The following is a 20403-nucleotide window of genomic DNA, read 5'->3' on the forward strand; positions in this document are numbered from 1 at the left end:
AACATGTGTTCGGCACTTGAGTGCATCTTTCCGTAATTAGTCTTACACTACAATGGGATTAAAACTTGACCCCAAGAGCGCCAACGTCATAGAATTATTATTCGGCGAGTTTATGGAACATTCGACTACCGTTTCAAATGTCTCTGCATGAAATACCAAGGCCAATCGAAGCCACATGATGTCTTGGCTGTGCCCCATAATGGACTATCTCATCTTCGTGCGGATTTTCAATATCTCCTGTCTGTCGAAGTAAGAGTAACGATGAACGCTTGTCTGAATCCTGTGTGAAAAGAAGGGATTTTTAAAACTATAAGGTTTGTGAACAGAAGTTGAAGATACAGTTACGTCTGTCGGGAACTGAACCGCGGACGTCCAGCCCGTAGCCGACTGAATTATTCCGGCTGTCGTGTTCAATAAATGGAAGACAAAGGTTGTAATGACGAATCTAAAATGTCGCGGTTGATGAGCTTCTTCAGTGACACTCAGTACTTGAGTTTGTCTGTACGATTTTTAAATTTTGCTTTTACTCGGCCTATTTGAGTCCATTTCACGTTCGCCGATCAGTTAGGCTGATCACGCCGTCACACATCAGTTCTTATTGCAATGTTAGGTGTCATTTAAGCCCGTGATGCCGAATCTGATACTCTCATGTTATATCTGTTGTGTGTTTCTTCTAGGGAAGCTTGTTGTTGGTTTGCCACTGTAGATTGTAAATTGATAACGTGCCCAGGTATTTCCTCATAAGTTGTCCAGTTTTTCCTTCTACTGTCTGCGGAATAACAAGCAGACGTTGTGCCCTACCTCGATTCCATTCTTGAGGCTGCTTTTCAATTGTCTTCGTGGTCATGGTAACGACATCGATGTCCAGCTGCCCGCACTTCGGTTGTCTCTCGTAATATAGGAATACTCTGATTGTGGTAGCTGCTGCCCTGGAAACGCGTAAGAAAGTGTGATAGGTCTTCGACTCTTTATAACAGAGTGTGCCTCACAAAACCTAGCGATTGCTCCCTTGAACTGTGTTAACCATTTCATATTTATGAGGGAAACATGCAGTGTTTTACTTGAAGCAGAAACAGAATGTTTTAATAAATTATAATCTAGACCAGCTTCTTGCTTTAAAGAGTCAACACAAAGAAATTTAATGATAATCGATATTTATTTAGCATATTTACACATGTCCATTCGTTCTCTTCTCTGTAAAATGCACATAACACAAAAATACATATTTCCCCAAACATGCTGCTATCTTTTTTTATAATAGCTGCTAATTATTTAACATAATGAACATGAGTCATAACAGTAAAATGCAGTCGCATATTGTATATTATATTAATTACAGAATTTTATGATTAGTACTGATTGTTACATATTTAAAGTAATTTCCTATTTTCTTTTCGTGACAGTATGTCGTAATTTGTGCAGTAAAGTCTCGATACACCATCCGTTGACTTCATCTGCTTATACCCGAGTTAAGTTTAAAATACTATAAAAATTTGTGGTTTAACTATAAGTAACTGCACTAGTTCAAAATTGTGATATTTAATAAGTGAATACATTTATTATATCTCTGAAACATATAATTACTCAGTATTATACTGCTTTCTTCGGATATAACAAATGCTTTGACTATTTCACGTATAGCATTGATTTAAAATCGTTTCTCATGAATGGAAATTATTGCTGTAAATAGTCGTTAAATGCATATTAAGTAGCACAGAGTATTTTAAAAATTAATTATATGTAAAACTAAATTCTTTACAAAAATAATATACTTATGTACATTTATTAACTAATTCTCTGACTTGTGATCTGCCCTATTATACAAACTCTGAATTTTATTTGACAAATGGCACTTCATTGGTTATATGTTTTTATTCTGTATTGCAACTAATAAGTTGAGTTTAGGGCAGAACTAAACCACACGAAAGTTAATAATCTATTAATAACTTCATCAACATCCAAATATACAACTCCATGTTGTTATGAACGATGTCATATACTTGAGCAATATCCAAAATACATATTACATTTTTATGTAGTGAAGAGCCTTAGCACTGAGATAGTGATAACCTACATGTTTGTAATGCAGCTAAAATTACATCGTGATTACGTAGTCTTAACAGAATGATTACACACCAGAAGAGTTTCTGCTGTAACATTCTATACTTACTATAAGCACAAAACTTTAAAGATAATCAGCACAGCAGTCTTCATGTTATGCCTTAAAATGTACACTGTTTAAATAATGACATTTAGCAATAATTGTGGTTATTGTAGTACCATAGTTACATTGTTAGATACGCACATAGCTGTACTTCGTTCGTGTTGTCTGTGGAGTGAATACAAGCACAGGAGGAAAACATAGTTTATAATGAGCCAACAGTTATAACAAAGGATTTGCGAGGATTTTTCATATTTAACCACCAGTGACTATCCCAGTGACATTTATTTACTTAAATTCACTTCAGTTAAATTTAACGATTTCCTGACTGCATGTTGCACATGACATCAACACGGTAGCAGGAGCCCCCATGATTTGCTGCCAATAGGGGCAAGCAATTTGTTGCTAACTGGCCTGCATGTGTTAAAGTCGACTCCATGGTTGTTTCAAACGAAGTATAACTACTACGACTTTTTTATTAATAGTATATTATCTGTAACTTCATTATATCTTTACACTAAAAATGTTAAATATGCCTTTAACAAAATTTGCATTAATTCAGATGTTTACATACTGACACAAGAGTCTTTATGTGCAAACCAGAAAACTCGAATCTCTCGTTGGTAGACTGAATTAACTTATTTACATAAAAAGTGTTCTTTAGCCGCCTGCATGAACCCAAGGGCTGCAGAGACGTAATACCGAAGGATTCAACAATACTTCGACTATGAAATTCCACATCTGTCTGTGCACCACACTTGTTGAAATGTCTGTTTTAGAATCGTTGCCTATGACGCCGACAAGTCTGGATTATCGAAAGTAAAATTCTGCGGCCATTAAAATTGTACGAACACTTATACAAGCCTTTTAGAGAAAGACTGACGTCGGATTTGTTTATTAAATTTTTGTTATTCCCATTTTTAAACACATTTAATAAAACTTTTTTTAAAAGTGCAGGGCTGGTTTAAAATTTGAGTTTAACACTGTTTTAATAGTTCATTCAGTTTTCATGATTACACTTTTATCTAATCGGTAGTTACGGGTTCTACGGGAGAGAAATGTCTCCAGTGTCATCTATCCAAAGTAACGTCGCTAGTTGTTTCGCGTATTTTATGTAGGACGTACCTTGTTCGAATCATAACCGGAAAACAGACTTTCGTAATCAAGAGTGTTCGTGCATTTTCTCATTATGTCCAAGAAAAAATGGCCACTGCCATTTCCTTTCAGATTTATGATAATCCTTACACCTCTTTTAGGTCTGTTGAAACAGCGCTAATAAATGAACCAAGGATATGTCCGTCTAACACATGAGTATAGCAATTTTGAATCTGGAGCCTCATGAACCGAAGTTATTATAAACGGCTTTTGAATTTGATTCTTATTCCCTCGTCGCAGTCTCGATGTGGCGGCGTGTCCCACCCAGCTTCTGATGTTTTCTTCCGCTCGAGTTTTGTTGAAGTCTGTGTCCTCCAACGGATTGTCTGTCCCCTAGCTTGTTCAGTGGAGGATGACGGGTTGCCAACCTACCGACTGCAGGTCACCGTTATTCTTCTTTCAGAGCTTAAGTTATAGTTCTCTTGAATGACTCAGCCAACCGACCACAGACGCACAGCCAACCTGGAAACAGACACCAAACAGCCGGGTTACAATTGTTGTCAGTACAAGTAGGGGTCAACAGCCCAATTGTGTGGGCGTCTCCACAGCTGTTGTGGGATTACACTAACTGTGGAGACTCGTACTGTTTCGTGGGGGACATAATTTGTTCGATATAATAAAAATGATAAATAAAATGATTTACGAATTTTTTTGTATACTTCAGATCACCAATTGCAAGGCAATTGTATAGAGATTTTGACTTACTACACTGTCTGCTCTCCGTTCGCGACTCGCACCTTTCTCAACATCATTCTGCATTAAGTCTAAAACTTCTTGACGATGGTGAAGAGTCAATTGAATAAAAATTTACTTGGATATTATCCATCGTCTAGTAAATATAAAACGTAAAACGACGTTTCGGAGATGGGACTCTATCTCCGTCTTCAGGTTCCTACACAGTTGGGCCCACTAGATAGAGCTAATCCCTATCTCCGGACAAAGTAAAAAAGTGAAAGTCCCGGAATAAAAAGGCATTACCACACCATCCATCCGTGGGACGTCGTTTTACGTTTTATATTTACTAGACGATGGATAATATCCAAGTAAATTTTTATTCAATTGATCATTCTGCATCTTCTGCAATGTTTATTTATATTACACGCACCGCGTTATTTTATGATAAATTTCCGGTGTAATAAGGTGTTGCCTGATATACACTTATATCCGTTGGGTGTAGAACAATTATAATACAAACGCTCAGACTGTTGATACGATATTTTTATTAATTATTCTAATCATCTCTTGAGAATAATTTGTGTTCACACCACTCTGTCAAAAGAGAACAAGGTTAAAACGGATTGTGTCGATTTCGGGTCTGAAGCTGCTAGCATCATGCAGTAATGGTTAGAATTTCTGCTGCACACTTTGAGGTTTAGGGTGATAATATTGTCCAGAGGCGTTCTTGGTGTTCTTCGTGGCTTGTAGCTAGACTTTGCTTTGTCGATGTTGATTTGTCTCACATTTTAAAGGTGCAGTTGGTGTCTGTTGTGCTGAAGGTTTTTCTTGCACTTTCTCAGTGCACACAAATCGAATTGCCGACGAAGCGTTTAAACAGATTCAGATGATCACCTGTCCGGACTGACATTTTCGTGTATTCTTTAGTCTCTTACGGCTAAATCAAGGACGACACTTCCAAATGGACCATGTTTCCCTTTACAATATCATTAATTATTTACCATTCGTTAGCATATTTCACTCTCACTGGGCATGTACAACGTCTGTTGTTAATGACAGGTCTTTAAGTGGCACAGTAATCAATCCTGAAATCAAGCAAATGTTACCCAGGACATAATTTTTATTCACTGTGACGCGTGAAAGACGGTTATGAGAACTCTGCAGTCAGAAAATAAAATGAAGAAGGAAGGAAAGCTATGACACCATCAGCCTCTTCGGAAAACCCTCTGTTACGAAAGTCCAGGAGCAATCAACCGCTGGTAACACCTATCTACAATCAGCACGTCAGTCGACCGGACGAGTGGCCCTTCTTCATTCGGGTCATGTCTTCCGAGACAGCGTATGTCAACAACCTCGAGTCGTTGAACGGCATTCGTGTTTGGCAATTACTTCCATTAATTGACAGCCTGAAGATGCTTCTCGTCACTAGCGTGTACAAGATGGAGCGTTGCTCCCGGATCATTATATCGTTATTGTTAGTCAATCAGTAAAGTTGCTACCTGAACATCTATAGTTCGATTACCGGCAGGCACTTTTTTTCTTTTTGGTACATCGCTGAGACAGGCTGATGTATCCACCCAGTGTCCTATCCAGTGGGTACCGGGGGTAACCCGGCCAGAGCGTGAAGCTCACCACCCACCTCCTTCTAATGCTGATGATAAGAATGCATAGAGCGTAACACTCGCTCCCCAACACGTCATCATGGCGAGGTGATTAGGCACAGGGACATCGTTACATTATTAACCTTATTAATTTCATTGGAATGTTCTTTGTATTGTCCTGATTTTAACATAGTTTCGTATGTAAACTTATACTGCTTTTGAAGTTGAGTTTATTATTGTATTTTACTCATTTATGGTTTAACGACCTGCCACTTGTTCAGGCACGTGTAGCGTCAAGTGATTAATGTGTAATGAATTAGAAGAGATGTGGAAGGAACAAGGAAAATCACGAAGAACCTCAGTCAGGGGAGCTTGTTTCTGGGTCGAGATTTGGATCGGGATAATAAACGCCGCGATAGTTAATGCAGTTTAACATGTTTCGTAAGAGGAACTTAACGCTGCACAGGAAACATAATTCCTGGTATCTTAATATGGAATTAATTATTTTCTGCGTATTGCATGAACAGATTTGTTCTAATTGGAGCACGTTAATACTAGGCTTCAGAAAAAAAGGTCTTGTTTGTCAATTAGTGCGCGACGTGAAGGGCACGTCATTGTGTAATATGTAGCTTATTTTAATGCTAATGCATGAGGAGATGAGGTCGTGGAAATGATCCAGCCGTTGTGATGAAGTCGGCTTAGAGTGGGACAAATGATAACAGCAGAAAGTGAGAGATTACAAATCTTTATTCTTCTTACAGTGCGAGATGCTTTATTGTCGTGCTCGTAGATTTATTTCAATATTTTTCGCGGTCTGTGGGTGCTCCACACTTCATTTTTTTTAAAGTTTGAGACTGCCCATATAACCTGTAATATAGACCATGAGAGGGACATCATTGTTATTGTAGAACTAAGTAGATCTCAACAGTTGTGTGGAGCATGGGGGGAATGCGTGACTGGATTGTAGCATTTACAGATGAGTTAGCATTCATCTGTTCGCGTGTTACATCTCGGATGCACGGAAACAACAACACCGTGAAACGAATTTAATTTTCATGGTATCTGCCCTAAAACTAATTTTACGCGAAACTCATAACAAATTTACCGATTTTATCGGAAATGGCTCGTCTTGTATAAACGTCTTTCTGACTTCGTACATTGTTGTGTGGGTAATCTCAACAGCAGATTTGTAGTTGCGATAAATATACACAAAAATTAATGGTATATGCAAAATAGCAAATAAGTCCCCCGAAATTATAATTCATATATGTGTATATATATCAATCTGTGTTGTTGCTAAGATACCTTTAAATTTTTGACAGCTTTGAAGTGGTTGGAATTCTCTTCCATTGTATCTTCAACTCGTGGAAGTCCGTACTAGACTTGCCTATAAGTAACGCCTGTAAGACTAATGTGCCCATCAAGAAACTCGTATAAATTCTATAGTTGTTATCACGTTTGCCTCGCATATTATGCATTTGAATAGAAATAGTAATCTGAAAGTCTGGTAGTTGATGATGTGTTTAAGGGAAAATGACAACCTGAAATGTACTGTTAAAATGTAACTGTTGTTAATTCTTTTTAGATGCCAGGAAGGATATTCCTTGAATTGTTAATTAGATAGGGAATGTTTGCCTTTCTTCGGTTGCTAGGATACGCTGCTGAGAGTGAAATTATACTATTATGTTGGTCTGACGTTCTTTTGTTTCAGAGCTCTATGAGCACTTGCCAACTTTCACTGCCAACTTCACATTCCTCCATACAAAGCCCGTATCTGCCTCCACGACAATCACACCTTCGCTAGGACAGTCATGCAACTGTCTCCAGTGTTTCCTCTGTTACTACATACAATGTAAGTAAGAACTTAGTGATTTTTCCTTAAAATATTTTTAACGCCGTTCTAATGTGGCGGATTTATGAGCTGGTCATTTACCTACAAACGTGCGCTTTTCAAAGTATGTTTGTACCGCAAGTTGTCATTGCCAGTGGTGGTAACTGGAAACATGATGGCGACCCTGTTTGTATGCCTGCCCATATGCTCCCGTTACGGCCATTTACATCGTACTCTGAACATGCTCAGTTCAAATCGAAACACAGATCCTACATACTACAGAAGCCGTTTAATCGAAGACTTAAGGTTTTTGACGATAGCGCGTTTTATATGTACAATTGTTTTTATTTTCTACTTTGTCCGTCGTCTAAAGCTGCGACTTTTCGGGCCTGCTAGCTCAACCAGGGGCCCCAGACGATAAGGGTTTTGTCCTCTTTCCCTCGTTTCTTACCTGAAGACCGAAGCAGATACAGCTTTCGAAAAGTTGTAGTTTTGTTATTTTATGATTTAGACTATTGCTAAAGACCAAAAGAACAATTTGGATATTACACGCTTTTTAATATCAGAATTTATATACCAAGTTTGTTTGTCTAACCTGTGTACTTAACGGTTAAATATCAAAGTATGAATCGTTATTATGTAGGTCTGAAATAGACTTGGAGGAAGTCATACGTAGGGTATTCACTGTCTTATAAAACATTGGAAGAAAGAGTTAGAAATCAAGCAGATTAACTGTTGACTGGTATTCGGTGGGTCACATTTAAAAACATAATTAACCGAGTTGCCATCTCAGACACGTCTTAGACTAGCTATCTGTGATAGGAGAACCCGAAAGATTCGACTTTGCTTATAAAGCCTGGCATTGAACAGATCCTGGGTCATTTCCATATGCCTGCCAACCACACAACTCGTTCCCTCTTATCCATCTTAATATTATCCTTCTTGGTCTTCGAAGCGGGAGTTATCCAGCAGGTTTCCTCATAAAAATTCTGTATGCATTTCTTGCCACCATATCATCTTATCGCTGTCCTATCTCTTACTTAGGTCCAAATATTTGTGTTTTCGTAAGAACTTTATTTTCAAATACTTGATGTTTATGTTCTTCTCTCAAAGAAGGGGTCTGCATTCAAGTCACTTTAAACAAACGGTAAAATTATTGTTTTGAATTCCTGATCTTCTTTTAGGAAGTATACGACGCGATAATTTACGAAATACATGATAACAATTTCCGTGATTTAATCTTCTCTTAATTTCATAACGAATCCGATTCATATTCCTTAGTATTGTTCCCACATACTTAAATTTTGAGCTGTGCGTCTCAAGACATGCCTGTAGCCTATCTGGAACCAATTTCTGCTCATCCTTATTCGTAGCAATAACACTCTCTGCCACGTACAACTGCGCCTTGCTTATCTGTGGACCTTGACATTCCAACAGTCCTGAGCTGGGGAGTGGTCGGGACCAAAGTTCAAGACGTAGCCACCTGTGAGAGAGAATCTTCAAACAGATCTTGGATTCTTTCCAAAGGTGCCTAGGTCGAAGGTTGCAAAAGTCACTTCTTACGTCATCCAAATTTTCTTGTACGCCATCGAAAATTATTTTTAATTTCGATCTCATCGAAAACATACGCAATTAGTCACAGATAATTTTTTTTTAAAGTCGTTGTCTTTTATTTGCGAACCAAAACAGCTTATTCATTGCATGCTGGCTACAGGGTGCATGATCGGGGAACTGTTCCTGGTAGAAATGATTATTCTTCACCGCCAGTTCCATACTGCCTCTTGGAAGCACCGAATCTCCTACTGGATGGTTACCGGAGCTCTTTTAAGGGGTAAAGTGGCCGGAGTGTGAAGCTGATTAATCACGTCTATTTATTTATAGTTTATTTAACGGCGGTCTCTCTGTAGCTCAGACTATATAGCATCGGACTTCCATGTAATGTCAAGATTGAAAATGAATGGAGCTTTAGTTTTAGCTGTTTCATACTGAGACATTTTATTCAAATCTGCACACGGACACTGTCCGAGGTTATTCATGGAAAGCCTCTGTTCCTGCAGACAGATGTGGACAACTGCCGGTTCCTTACATATCCTTGCTAAACTATAATTTATTATCAACTTCTTATTCCCTTCTGTAAAACCTATGCGGTTGACAAAACGTTAGGAAATAAGTTAATAATTAATTCCTGAAGCCAGCCCTGGAAATAAACCTGGGCCTACAGAGTGAAAAGTCGCCTGGTGTCTGAGCACTGCTATTAAAATTACATCTAACATTTAACTCAAAGTTCTTTATACAAACAGGCTTCAGATAATTATGAAATGACAAGTAAATAAAGGCTAACAACGAATTTGGGTGCCTGCATAATTTTGAATGTAGTAACGCCACTTGCGTCGGCAACTTCTTCTACAGTTCTGTATAGCGGGCTTGTCTATGAAGCCATTCGTTGGCTGTCACGCTTTGCTTGCGGTCTGATGGCGATGAACAGTGTAGCTACGGATATGAAACTTAATTTCTGCCCTGCCCTCTTGCATTCTACCCATATGTTGTTTCCAGTTTAAGTGCCAAAGCCATGCCCCCCCCGGTTGTTCGCGTTGCTTGAGTACGGGCTCGCGAAACCGTCCACATTTACGGAATCACAAGAGCCACATCCCAGTCGATCAGATTGTCAAGAAATTTATTGACTTTTATGGAAGTCGATGGGGCTCATTATCATGTTTTTAATAGAGGCGATTCCGTCCAAGTGTGAGATTTTATGTAGCATTTCGTAACATGCACTTTTTCTACGGCTACGGGTTTAGCCCTTCTTTCAACCTAACGAGGTCCTTTGTCGGCTTTCGGTGATTTGAGAGTGTGCCGTGTTGCGATGGCAAAATACACATTTAACGTCTTGAAACAGACGAATGTACTCAAATGCACTAATTGCCACCAAAGTTGTGGCGAAAACTGCAAACTCGAGATATGTTTGTTTCCTGCACTTTTATGCAGTAGACACGCCTATGCAGTTATAACGGATTATGTAATTTATAGTGATCGAATGTTCACGAATGACAATGAGATTTTTTGCCATACAAATAGTTTGTTATTGCTTCATAGCAAATTATTAAAGCAGTCATTTAAGTAAATGATAAACAGCCAGTGGATGGTCTCTGATAACTTTCTTGTCATCAGTACGAGAATAAAATAAAAGTAAATGTCATTTTTCATCCAGTTGCTCTATTGCGCAACTTTTTATAGCAATACATAGTTGTAATGACGCTGTAATTGGTTTAGAAAGCCGAGAAGTATCAAACATTTGAATGTGTGTCCCACTTAAGCAACTGTTGCTCTCAGGGTTCTGCGACAGTCTTTCCTAAATTCGGAGTGTGATCGTTGTGTGAACAACTCGATGCAAATTCTGTCATTCTACGATATATGGTTTTTTGTTGCTGACAGCGTTGTTAAATAAACAATCTGAAGCCGGAACAGGCATTAATGCCTAATCCCTGACGACGACGATGATGATGATGACATAACATTAAAACAAAAGTTTAGCTTTCATATAACGAAAGTAAGAAATTTTGAAACTTTATTGCAGATGTTCCTACATCTTTCTCTGAGCTGTGACTGATAGCCCTGTTTTAGCTGCGAAGAGGATATTTGACCTACTGGTTGGTCTGTACAGTAAAATTAAAATGGCGGTATGTTCTAACCGTGAAATTGTCAGCAAACAAAAATTGCTACGTATCCCCTGCGTGCTGAACTGCAAGGAACCGGTCCAGTCGAGTGACCTTTGCGTTAAGAGGAGTGGAGAGAAACGGAGACAGAACGCGTAGGAATGCACAGAACGTCTTACGAACCACAGAACATCGCAGTGTAGACACCGCGAAGGAAACACATGCAGTATCGGGGATGCCAGAAAAGGGCGCTGAGAAAGACGCTGTGCTATTGAGGACACTAGGAAATGGCGTTTTATTATTGGGGGGTGCAGGATAACACGGTGCTTTGTGCACGGCGCCAGGAAGACATACTGCCTTAGTTGGGGCGCCGGGGAAAACAATCCTTGATCGACGATGGTAGAAAAGCACTCTGTTTTATCGGCGACACCAGGGAACATCATCATGCTTTGTAGGGTATGCTTCATTCTTAATTTCTATAATTACTTTACTGGCCGCTTTGTTGTCCAATTCATGTTCCCCAGTTACTGAATTTATTAGCAGGTCTGTTTTCAAAGGGTCCATGGCAACTTCATTTCAAATCTCGTCCGACTTTCGATCATGAACATCTCGCACATCATATGATGCTATTTAAACTGTACAATTATGGATTTTTTAATAACATTCTTCCCGCACTTTCATCACCCTTGAAGGGCCTCTTCGTGTGAGGCTTCGCAGTGGCGAGTTACTTCTGTTGTAAGACACTCGTAAAGAGCTAGAAGCATGCTTGTGATTTATCTCAGTGTGAGTTCTGAAAATTCATTTAAGAAGGACGTATTCTTAGTACATTAGAATGTGTACTGTTCTGTACACATGAATCTTGGAGCTAGCTGGATAAGGTAACGATTGTCTCTTATGCACTGGGGGTACTTAGAACCTCGCCTACTTTACGATATATCTTGAGTTCCTCGTGGTTTTTCTCTTTGTGGTAGCACAATACAATAAAACATAAACTATTTATTACTTCCAAGTACATACCCACTCACTGTTAATTATCTTCTCCCACCTTATTAGACTTCTGTAGCTTAAAGCAGCGAAATGAAATAATTTATAAGTGAGACATTACTTATGTTCCATATCACTAAGAATTTATCTTGTTACTTGTATGTTGCCAGAAAAGATAGTATATTATCCTGAAAATTCAAAAGGAAGTATTTAGATGTAATAAATTCAAACCAATTTTCTTATTACATCTTCGAACTCGTCCCCAAATTAGCAAAGTATACGAACGGTTATCCACCTCTTAAGTTCAGAATACCAACTTCTACGGTTCGGAACAGTGATGTGGCATTTTGGTCTCAGTGCCCATTTCTCCTTTCTGTTTGTACATCAAGCAGAACGCTTTGCAGCAAGAGTGTGTACTGAGTTTTTGTCGCTGACACCTGTTTTAGATCAACTAAGTGACCTTCATGTTGACAAGTCGTGAAATGTTTGGTAATTAACACATCGAGGCTTTCCGTTCGGGTTGCCACGAGTTGTCATAATAGCACGGGATGCAAACGGAACAAACGTGAGTCCACAATCAACTTTAAACCAGAACGTTCACAAACATTTGCTGTATAATGGTTTCGAGTTTTCTCGTAATGACGAAAAGCCTGATTGCCATACGAGAATCGTCCTTAAAGCATTGTCTTCTGCCCTCATCACACTGTTTGTTGGCTGCAGATTGTACTATTCTAACGCAAGGAACTATACTACTGTTCTGCATCTTTTTTATTAAAGCCCAAATCGCTCTGTCAGTACAGCGACTGGATACGAACTCGGCATCCGGAGTTCTACACTTGGCAGGGTCATGATTTTTCTCTACGTCACCACTTCCGTACCGGTTCTGGGATCCTGCCAGCCCCCCTGTACAATGAATATCGGGGATAAAGTCGGCCGAAGCGTCTGTCTCACCACTCGCCTGTGTATATTTACACCGTTAAGAATGATTTATAATTTATGGTTTGATAATCCGTAAGAGAAGTGAACCGAACTCAAGAATTTCCCAACACTTTACGAAACCAGAAGGTTCTTTACTGTGTTCATTTTATCCAGCCTCCTAGTATTTCATCTGTTGTTAGACGATCACTGACGGATTTCTTGCTTTAAGGGCTTTCCGCCCAAATAAGATTCTTTACCTGTATTTGTCAGTGCGCTTAGCTCTTATTCTGACTACAGATTACTGTATGGACAGTAAAAAAGAGGTTTACGTGTATTCTCTTGGACCAGAATTCTCTTTATCCTCCTGAATTCCCTCCCCGTGCTTTCAGGCTGTCGCCCCCCCCCCCAGCCGGAAATGGGGGGTACGTTCTGCCTTTAACAATAGAGCCACAGCTTCTGCTGAATAGAACGTCTCTCCTTTCTTCACATTTCTGGGGGTAACCAAGGTCACTTGAATAACCGGTGTAATTGTCTGATGCAAAGTTGCCTAACTACTTGAATGTCTGTCTGTCATATGGCGGACTACAAGATTTTAGTTAGTGTCCGAGATTTCTAACATAAATTAGACTGTCACAGCCCTTGCTTTAATCTCTTAACAATAACGAAAAATGCAGATCATGGGGCTTGGATGAGTTCAGTGGCCGACTGTTGTGAATACTGTAGTGAACATTTGGGGTTTCACACAAGCTGAGAAATTTCTTAACCTGCTGAGCGACTGTAAGATTGTATCGGAGGCCGATCACAGGGCCGTAGTATGTGAGACATTGAGATAAGTGAAGTAGACCAAGACAGTGCCCTGCGAGTAGGCACGGTAAGGTGCCACGCGTTCCTGTGCCTACGGTGAACAGTTAGGTTAGCTGACTCGTTCGTTCCCAAGTTGAGATGTTGAGACTACGTGCCCTAGTTAACATCACCGCTTCCTGACTTCATTTGTTAAACAGAGACCGCACATTCACATTTGTAGCCGAGGGAACTTGAGGCTCTAAAATGTTTATATGACCAGCCCATATTTTTTTGAAGAAAATCTACTTTAATTTCATACAAATAGAGGTTTTAGGGAGATTAGAATTAAAATTAAATTCGCTAACAAACTGTAATGTAAATCCCAACAGTAAACTTCTCTGATCTGTCAATTTTTGGTGCCAACGTTTTGAAGGAACATACTGCCTAAATCTATAAGTTCATACGGCGTCACATTTAAGGAAATGGGCCCCATTGCTTGTATAGTATTATCTGCTGTGAAAATGAGTCTGCATTGTACACCCCTGCAGGTAACTTCTGTCTGATATGTCCCGTTGCTGGAGACATTTCTTGGCTGGAGTTCTGGCCCTAGAACTCTCTCTCCCTTTCGTGAGTGCAGTATTTTCAAAGTGTCTTAGGAATGTGAGTGGTCATGAACAACATCCCGGAAGAACAAGCATTTGTGGTCGTCAATGCGGCTTTTAGAACCTTAAATATCACTTTTTAACAACGGTTTAAAGACCAGAAGAGTTTTATCAGAAAGGGGCTTGCTACGAACTGACCATGTCTTCACTTAAGAAACCGGATTGCGGCGCCAACAAATACAAATTTTCTGTGCTGTGACGTTACACTGCTTAGCTGGTCTTCCGCTTACAAAAGTATAAAATGATATTAAAACAAACAAAATACGAACTGGTTCTTCAAATAAATACTTTAATTTCGGGAATAAAACAATTTCCTGATATGCCAGTCCAGGTTCGTAGTTCGATTCAGTTAAGATTATGTGAATTCTACCCGCTTGTCTTCTTCGTGGCATTGTTACTAAGAACTGGACAACTCTTCTTTAACTTTATTAACTTCTTCTAGATGGGCTGCACCACTAAACAGTGCGGTAGAATGGGTAGATATAAAGTGATTTACTGTTTCATGTCAATTTAAATCAGAACTTGGTTGAAGTAATAAGGAACTTTTAATCTCCGTTAAAAACTAACTAACTAGATCGCTTACAGAACCCGAAGGTTCGTCACCAAATGCACCAATATCCTCCACCGGACCCTGTCCTGGCTCAACAAAATCCAGTCTCCTTCAACTCCTATCTCCGTTAACCATCGGCTGATAAATTAGAACCAGTCAGGAACAGATACGCGTTGTCCAGAGGAATAAGAACGGTGATGTTTCTGAACAAGGGAGCTACTTGTTTGTGTTTGAGATAAAGGTTAAACAGCTTGGGTCCCTGGATCGAATCTGTGTTGTGTGTGATGCCCGTCCATCTGGTGGTCAGTGTGTGAGTCAGAGTCGAGCGAGGGAGATCCGGTTAGCAGTTCCAGTTTGTGGGACAATCGGCTTGGAACCACACCTAGACCGGCACACACTGTAATGTTTGCTGCGAAATGTCTCATTTATGATTGCTTCCGAGAATTCACGGAGCCTGAAAAACTTGCTTGATAATTAACCAACACATTAATACTTTATATCGTTAACGATTAAGCATCCGGCTTTTTCATTCCCATGAACCTCAAATTTGTAACTTCAACACAGGTTTTTTGTTATTGCGAACAGTATCTTGTATGCCATGCTACTTTTACATTGGATTTTTATTTTCGCGTGTAATTAATTCATTAAACTAACTATTTAGAGTATAATTATTCTTGAGAAGCTAGTAAAGAAATTTCCCGACTTTCACATAACCTGAAGGTTCATTGCCGTGTTTAAAAGGTCCCGATCAACGTAGGTCTTTCGAGTGGTCTCTTCCCTTCAGATTTTCCAACTAAAATTGTATATGTATTTGTCTCCACCATCCGCCCTACGTGCACGTTTCCAGCAGATCAGATTTTTGTATGGCAGGAAGCTGTTTTTCTCCTTTAATTCGTGAAAATGTTGCACAGTGGTACACTTACGTCCTGCTTTTGATATTAGAAGCAACTAATACCCCCTTTACCACACGACTGTCAGCAACGGGCACTGTACAGTGTCCGACGATAGGATGACTGATGAATAATGCATTGGAAAGCACGTGGAAGGAAGCGGTCGTGGTGTAATTTAAGGCATTTGCCTATAGGGGCTGAGGAGAGGCACGATGAATTTCAGTCATGATATCCGGTCTCCATGCAGGCTAACCGTTCGATCGTGACTTTCCATAATAGGACAAATGTCCAAACTCGAATCAGGCGACCTGTATAAATAGTGATTATTTCCGGTTGTTTTGTGGAACGTGGCCTCTTAATTGTGGCGCGAAACGTAATTCCAAATGTTCGAAAACAGAGTGATAAGAGGAATGAAATGAGTTGTCACTTCAGGGTATCCCATTGCAGGAAACCGGTGATTTGTACAAGTCATCCAGTAGGATGCCGAGACTAAGGAGGCTGGCTGACATTGTGGATCGGATGAGGCAAACACCATGACAACGGTGAGATGGGTGGATAGCACAAAGACTGATATTTTCGCAAATAGCTCGTGAAGGTTCAGCGGTTTGAATAGAATTGGTTCAGGGCTTTGGTAATAGCTCAGTTGAACCCTCGGTTTCTATTACCATAGCCTCTTAAATGACGATTGGGTGGGACGACTTGCGAACGCTGTTTCCCTTCATGTCCTCCCCTCTACGTCTAACGCTACAGTATAGGAAGGAACAGGCGAAAATTTCTCGAGTAAATACTTAGTAATGCAGGTGTTCAAACTTTCAAATAGAAGCCTTACAAACACAAACAGCAGAATAACAGCTCGTCGGAATGCCAGGGACGGAATGGGACGAGACGGGGTCGAAATGCCGGTATTGAAATAATAATTCACTAGAGTCTGCGGTACGTATGACCGTAAATCTCGAAATGAGGCCAGTGACGAATAACAACACATGAATTAAAGTGTTACTTTGTTACGATCCGTCCGGTTGCCATTTATGAATCGTTGCGGAAGTTTTTAACTATACCTCACGGTGGTTTGTCTCGGTGATCGAACCCCGAATTTCCGAATACTCATTTTAGTTGTAATCACAATGTCACAGCGTCTCTCGCAAGAATTTCTTTTCGGCTGTAACAGTTTTTTTCAATCTCTGACCACTTCTTCAAAATTATCTCATGCATTGTGACCAAATAGAATACAGATCAGCTAAAATTTAGATAGAAAGTATAGTTTTTCCTCGTCATGTCTTTTACTGCATTTTGGGATAAATAATATGATGAAAAATTGTAATATACTCAACTCGCGGACCCTTTATGACCCCTGCTGAAGCAAATGACTACATCACACCAATCCTTCAGTAAATAACAAGTCGTGAGTAAGGAGCAAGTTTCCATAGTGATGATGATAGCTAACAAATGAATTGCGCTGTTTCATAGTTACCGGCTGTCAAAGAAATGTCTGTTGGCCAAGTACCCTCGGCATGTCCCGATTCTTCAGTTGCTGTGTACCGATTTTACAATAAAGTTCTTCACTTTTCCAGTCTTGTTACACATTATGGGCAGAACTGGTAGGTCTTGTTTATTATTCGGCGGAAAAATTTAATTTTAGTCCATTTCGGAGGTTACATTCCTGTTGGATTGAGAACATTATTGTATACTTAGAAGTGGAACAGAAATGAAAACTAAGAGATCGAGGGAAGTTTTTAGTGGAATATCGTTACTAGGGTTTGAAGATCAAACAGTGGCCAGTTCATGTGTACGGAGAGATCAGATACGTGAATATTGCTTACATCCGGACACAGTAGCTGCAGCAGAATTGCTGTGTTTCGGGCCATACTGCCTCGCGCCCTCGGGTTGCAGACTGTTGGATAAGCGCCAGCTGAGAGATAACGGTGCCGTGATGACCTCGTCCCATGCAAAGTGTCTTCCGACATGGGGACTTTGCAAACGGCGACACGAGCCGATCATTCTGTCACAACTTATGATTATTGCCTGCCAATATACGAAGGTTCGTGAGACCGATGATTCAACGGAGGTCTACTGCTAAATAGACAAACTTGAAATTGCAAACTTCTCCGTTAACTTCCAGAGTTCTTGTGAAAGGCGTGAGCCCATACCGAATTTAGTGAACACGAGATGGAAAATGCTCCCTAATAGCGATACAGCCGTAAAATTGAGAGCTGTGTGATGGGAAGAGCTGAATTGGAGTAGAAGATACTGATCGTTCAAACTCTTCCTCGCGTCATTGTATAGTAGCACACGCGGGTTTTAACAAGTGGGATCAAGAGCTTTGACGCGAAATAATTCCGTGTGTTGTATATGTAGTCATATTTATGAACTACGGAAAGTTTTTCCACCTCTGCCAATCAAACAATTAAAAACTTCTTCGTCGCAGATAAAAAGTGTCCCACAGGATGACATTTTCAGCAACAGACTTGGATACAGAGCGAGTGATACCGTAATTACTATACCATATACAGTAATCGCGATGTTGCTTTGTAGTTTGTAAATAAAGTAGTGTCGTGGTTAAAGTTGGTCGCATTCCTCATCGTAAGTCATAAGGCGTTCTGTTTATACATTAACAAGGACGACTGGGCAGTGAGTGGTCGACCTCTCCCACTCAAGTTTACTGCATGTGTGTACATTTGTTTGCCACAATAGTGTTTTGCTTGAAGGTTGGCGGTGTCGTAGTCGATATATACCCTACGTTAACTGTTTAGGACATGGCTATTTGTTAGGTATCAGGGGCATGTGTTCTCAAACTTCGGTCCATGAAGAACACGTGTTTTTCAAAAGAACTTTTGCTATCTTAGTTACAATTAATTCTGAATTTTTCTAGTTATTGTTTTAAAATTAACAAATTTACTTATAGCTTTATAGCAACGGCATGTATTTTCCTTGAGCATTTAATAGAATCACCTGGCCAAGACGTTTCATTGCCTCATGTAGAATTATCATTTTTAACTACGACTGGTTCATAAGCCCAGTAATTCCACACAATTACTGCCTACACCTGTCAGTAGTTTCAATATTATCGTATGAGTCATTTGTTTTGTTTCCTCTTGCATCACCAAGGTAGTCATAATACATCTGGCCCTTCCTTGTTGCTAGGCGCGAAGCTCTCTCCCTTTCTGCATTTAGGTAGGTCCGTGGTAATGTCATTAGGCAGCTTTTAGAAGTACATGTACGTGCTGCTAAAGCAGCTGCTTGTGCGATAGAAAGAATGTTGGTGAGGAATGAAGAAATAGGAGGAATCATTCCCCACTGAATTTCAGCGGACCTTTTCTTTCCCATTAATACCTGTATAATACGAAATATGTCATAACCGGTATGTAATGGGATGGTAATAAATGGAGACAGATTATAAATCACAAAGTAAAGAGCTTCTCAAACAACGCTGGGTGTTTGTAGCTCAAGAGGTGAGCTAATCTTGAATTCCATAAAATACCACGTCAATGCATTTACTAGGACTACATTTCCAGCTTATTTCACCAATGTATGCAGATGACGTCACAAAGTCACGATTCCCCCCTTAGCGTTGTTACAACAATGACTAACAGTTGCTAGCAACGGAATTGGCCTTTCTTCAACAATTTTCTCTAGGGCGGGGTTTCCCCCGTAATGCCACGAACGTGACTGCGATCTTGTACGGGAATCTCGTTAACTACGACACTTCCGTAATCCGAAAAGAACTAGAATTTTGATAAAAACATTCAATAGATTCGCACTTTTAAGGATTGTATCTGAAGGGCGTAACTTGGTATATTGGAAAGAATTTCAGGACTGAAGTAAATGTAAGTGCAATGAAGGAAAGTACCTATCCACAAATTAGATTTCTGTGGACATAAAACTTAAAACGCGGGAAACACATACTTATTGAACGGTGACTTCAACGGGACAAGGCAGTTTGGGGGGGGGGCACTGTTTAGAGCTATTCCCTTCCAACCCTCGCTCATACAAAATTCCCGGAAAGAACTATTTTGATTTCCTTCCCTTACTTCACCTCCATGAGCTACGAATGGAGTTATAAGCCTTTTTCCCCGTTAAATCTTGTTAGTACTCGGGGCTAAAGCGACCGGGGCCTGAAGCTGACCACTCACCTCTTTCTAGACCAGAGGTTTATAATGCGTGGAGCTGTACCTTTACTCCACCACACATCTGCACCTTGCCGTGCTTAGTTAAGTACCAGAGACGAAACGTTTTTTTACGCTCAATTTTTGCATTTTTAAAATGACAGTTTTTTTACATTTCGTCCAAATACAGTAAATAATAATTGTGACAATAATTGAGCAATGAGTGAAAAATAGTGCATCTTGAATGTGAAGACGTTGTCCACTCGTCTACGCACTAGTCCGTAGTGATTTTCGTTCCCTTTACGTGTTTCTTATTTCCGTCATTCTTTTGCATGTTCCACCCATCTCATTTTCTTGGTTTAATCATCCCAATAATGTTAGACTGAGAAATCAATTCATGAAGCTTTTCGTTATACAGTTATTAAATTACATGTTTT

The 20403-nt window shown here is 39.8% G+C and overlaps 2 protein-coding genes across 2 annotated transcripts in view; one reads left to right on the top strand and one right to left on the bottom strand.

Moving 5' to 3' along the window:
- The window catches only part of LOC110829430 (co-chaperone protein HGH1 homolog), a 60502-nt gene extending 53058 nt beyond the window's left edge, over window positions 1–7444 (top strand). Inside the window, exon 8 of the mRNA XM_087356624.1 lies at window positions 7304–7444. The gene's annotated coding sequence lies outside the window, so the exon portion shown is untranslated. The remainder of the gene's footprint in view (window positions 1–7303) is intronic.
- Window positions 1138–20403, bottom strand: part of LOC110829429 (uncharacterized) — a 37130-nt gene continuing 17864 nt past the window's right edge. The window contains exon 2 of the mRNA XM_022063131.2: window positions 1138–3778. The gene's annotated coding sequence lies outside the window, so the exon portion shown is untranslated. The remainder of the gene's footprint in view (window positions 3779–20403) is intronic.

The sequence above is a fragment of the Zootermopsis nevadensis genome, unplaced genomic scaffold (assembly GCF_977971745.1).
Source record: "Zootermopsis nevadensis isolate Lab colony 2312 unplaced genomic scaffold, Znev_1.0 Znev_ptg000027l, whole genome shotgun sequence".
In the NCBI taxonomy this organism is placed as follows: Eukaryota; Metazoa; Arthropoda; class Insecta; order Blattodea; family Termopsidae; genus Zootermopsis; species Zootermopsis nevadensis.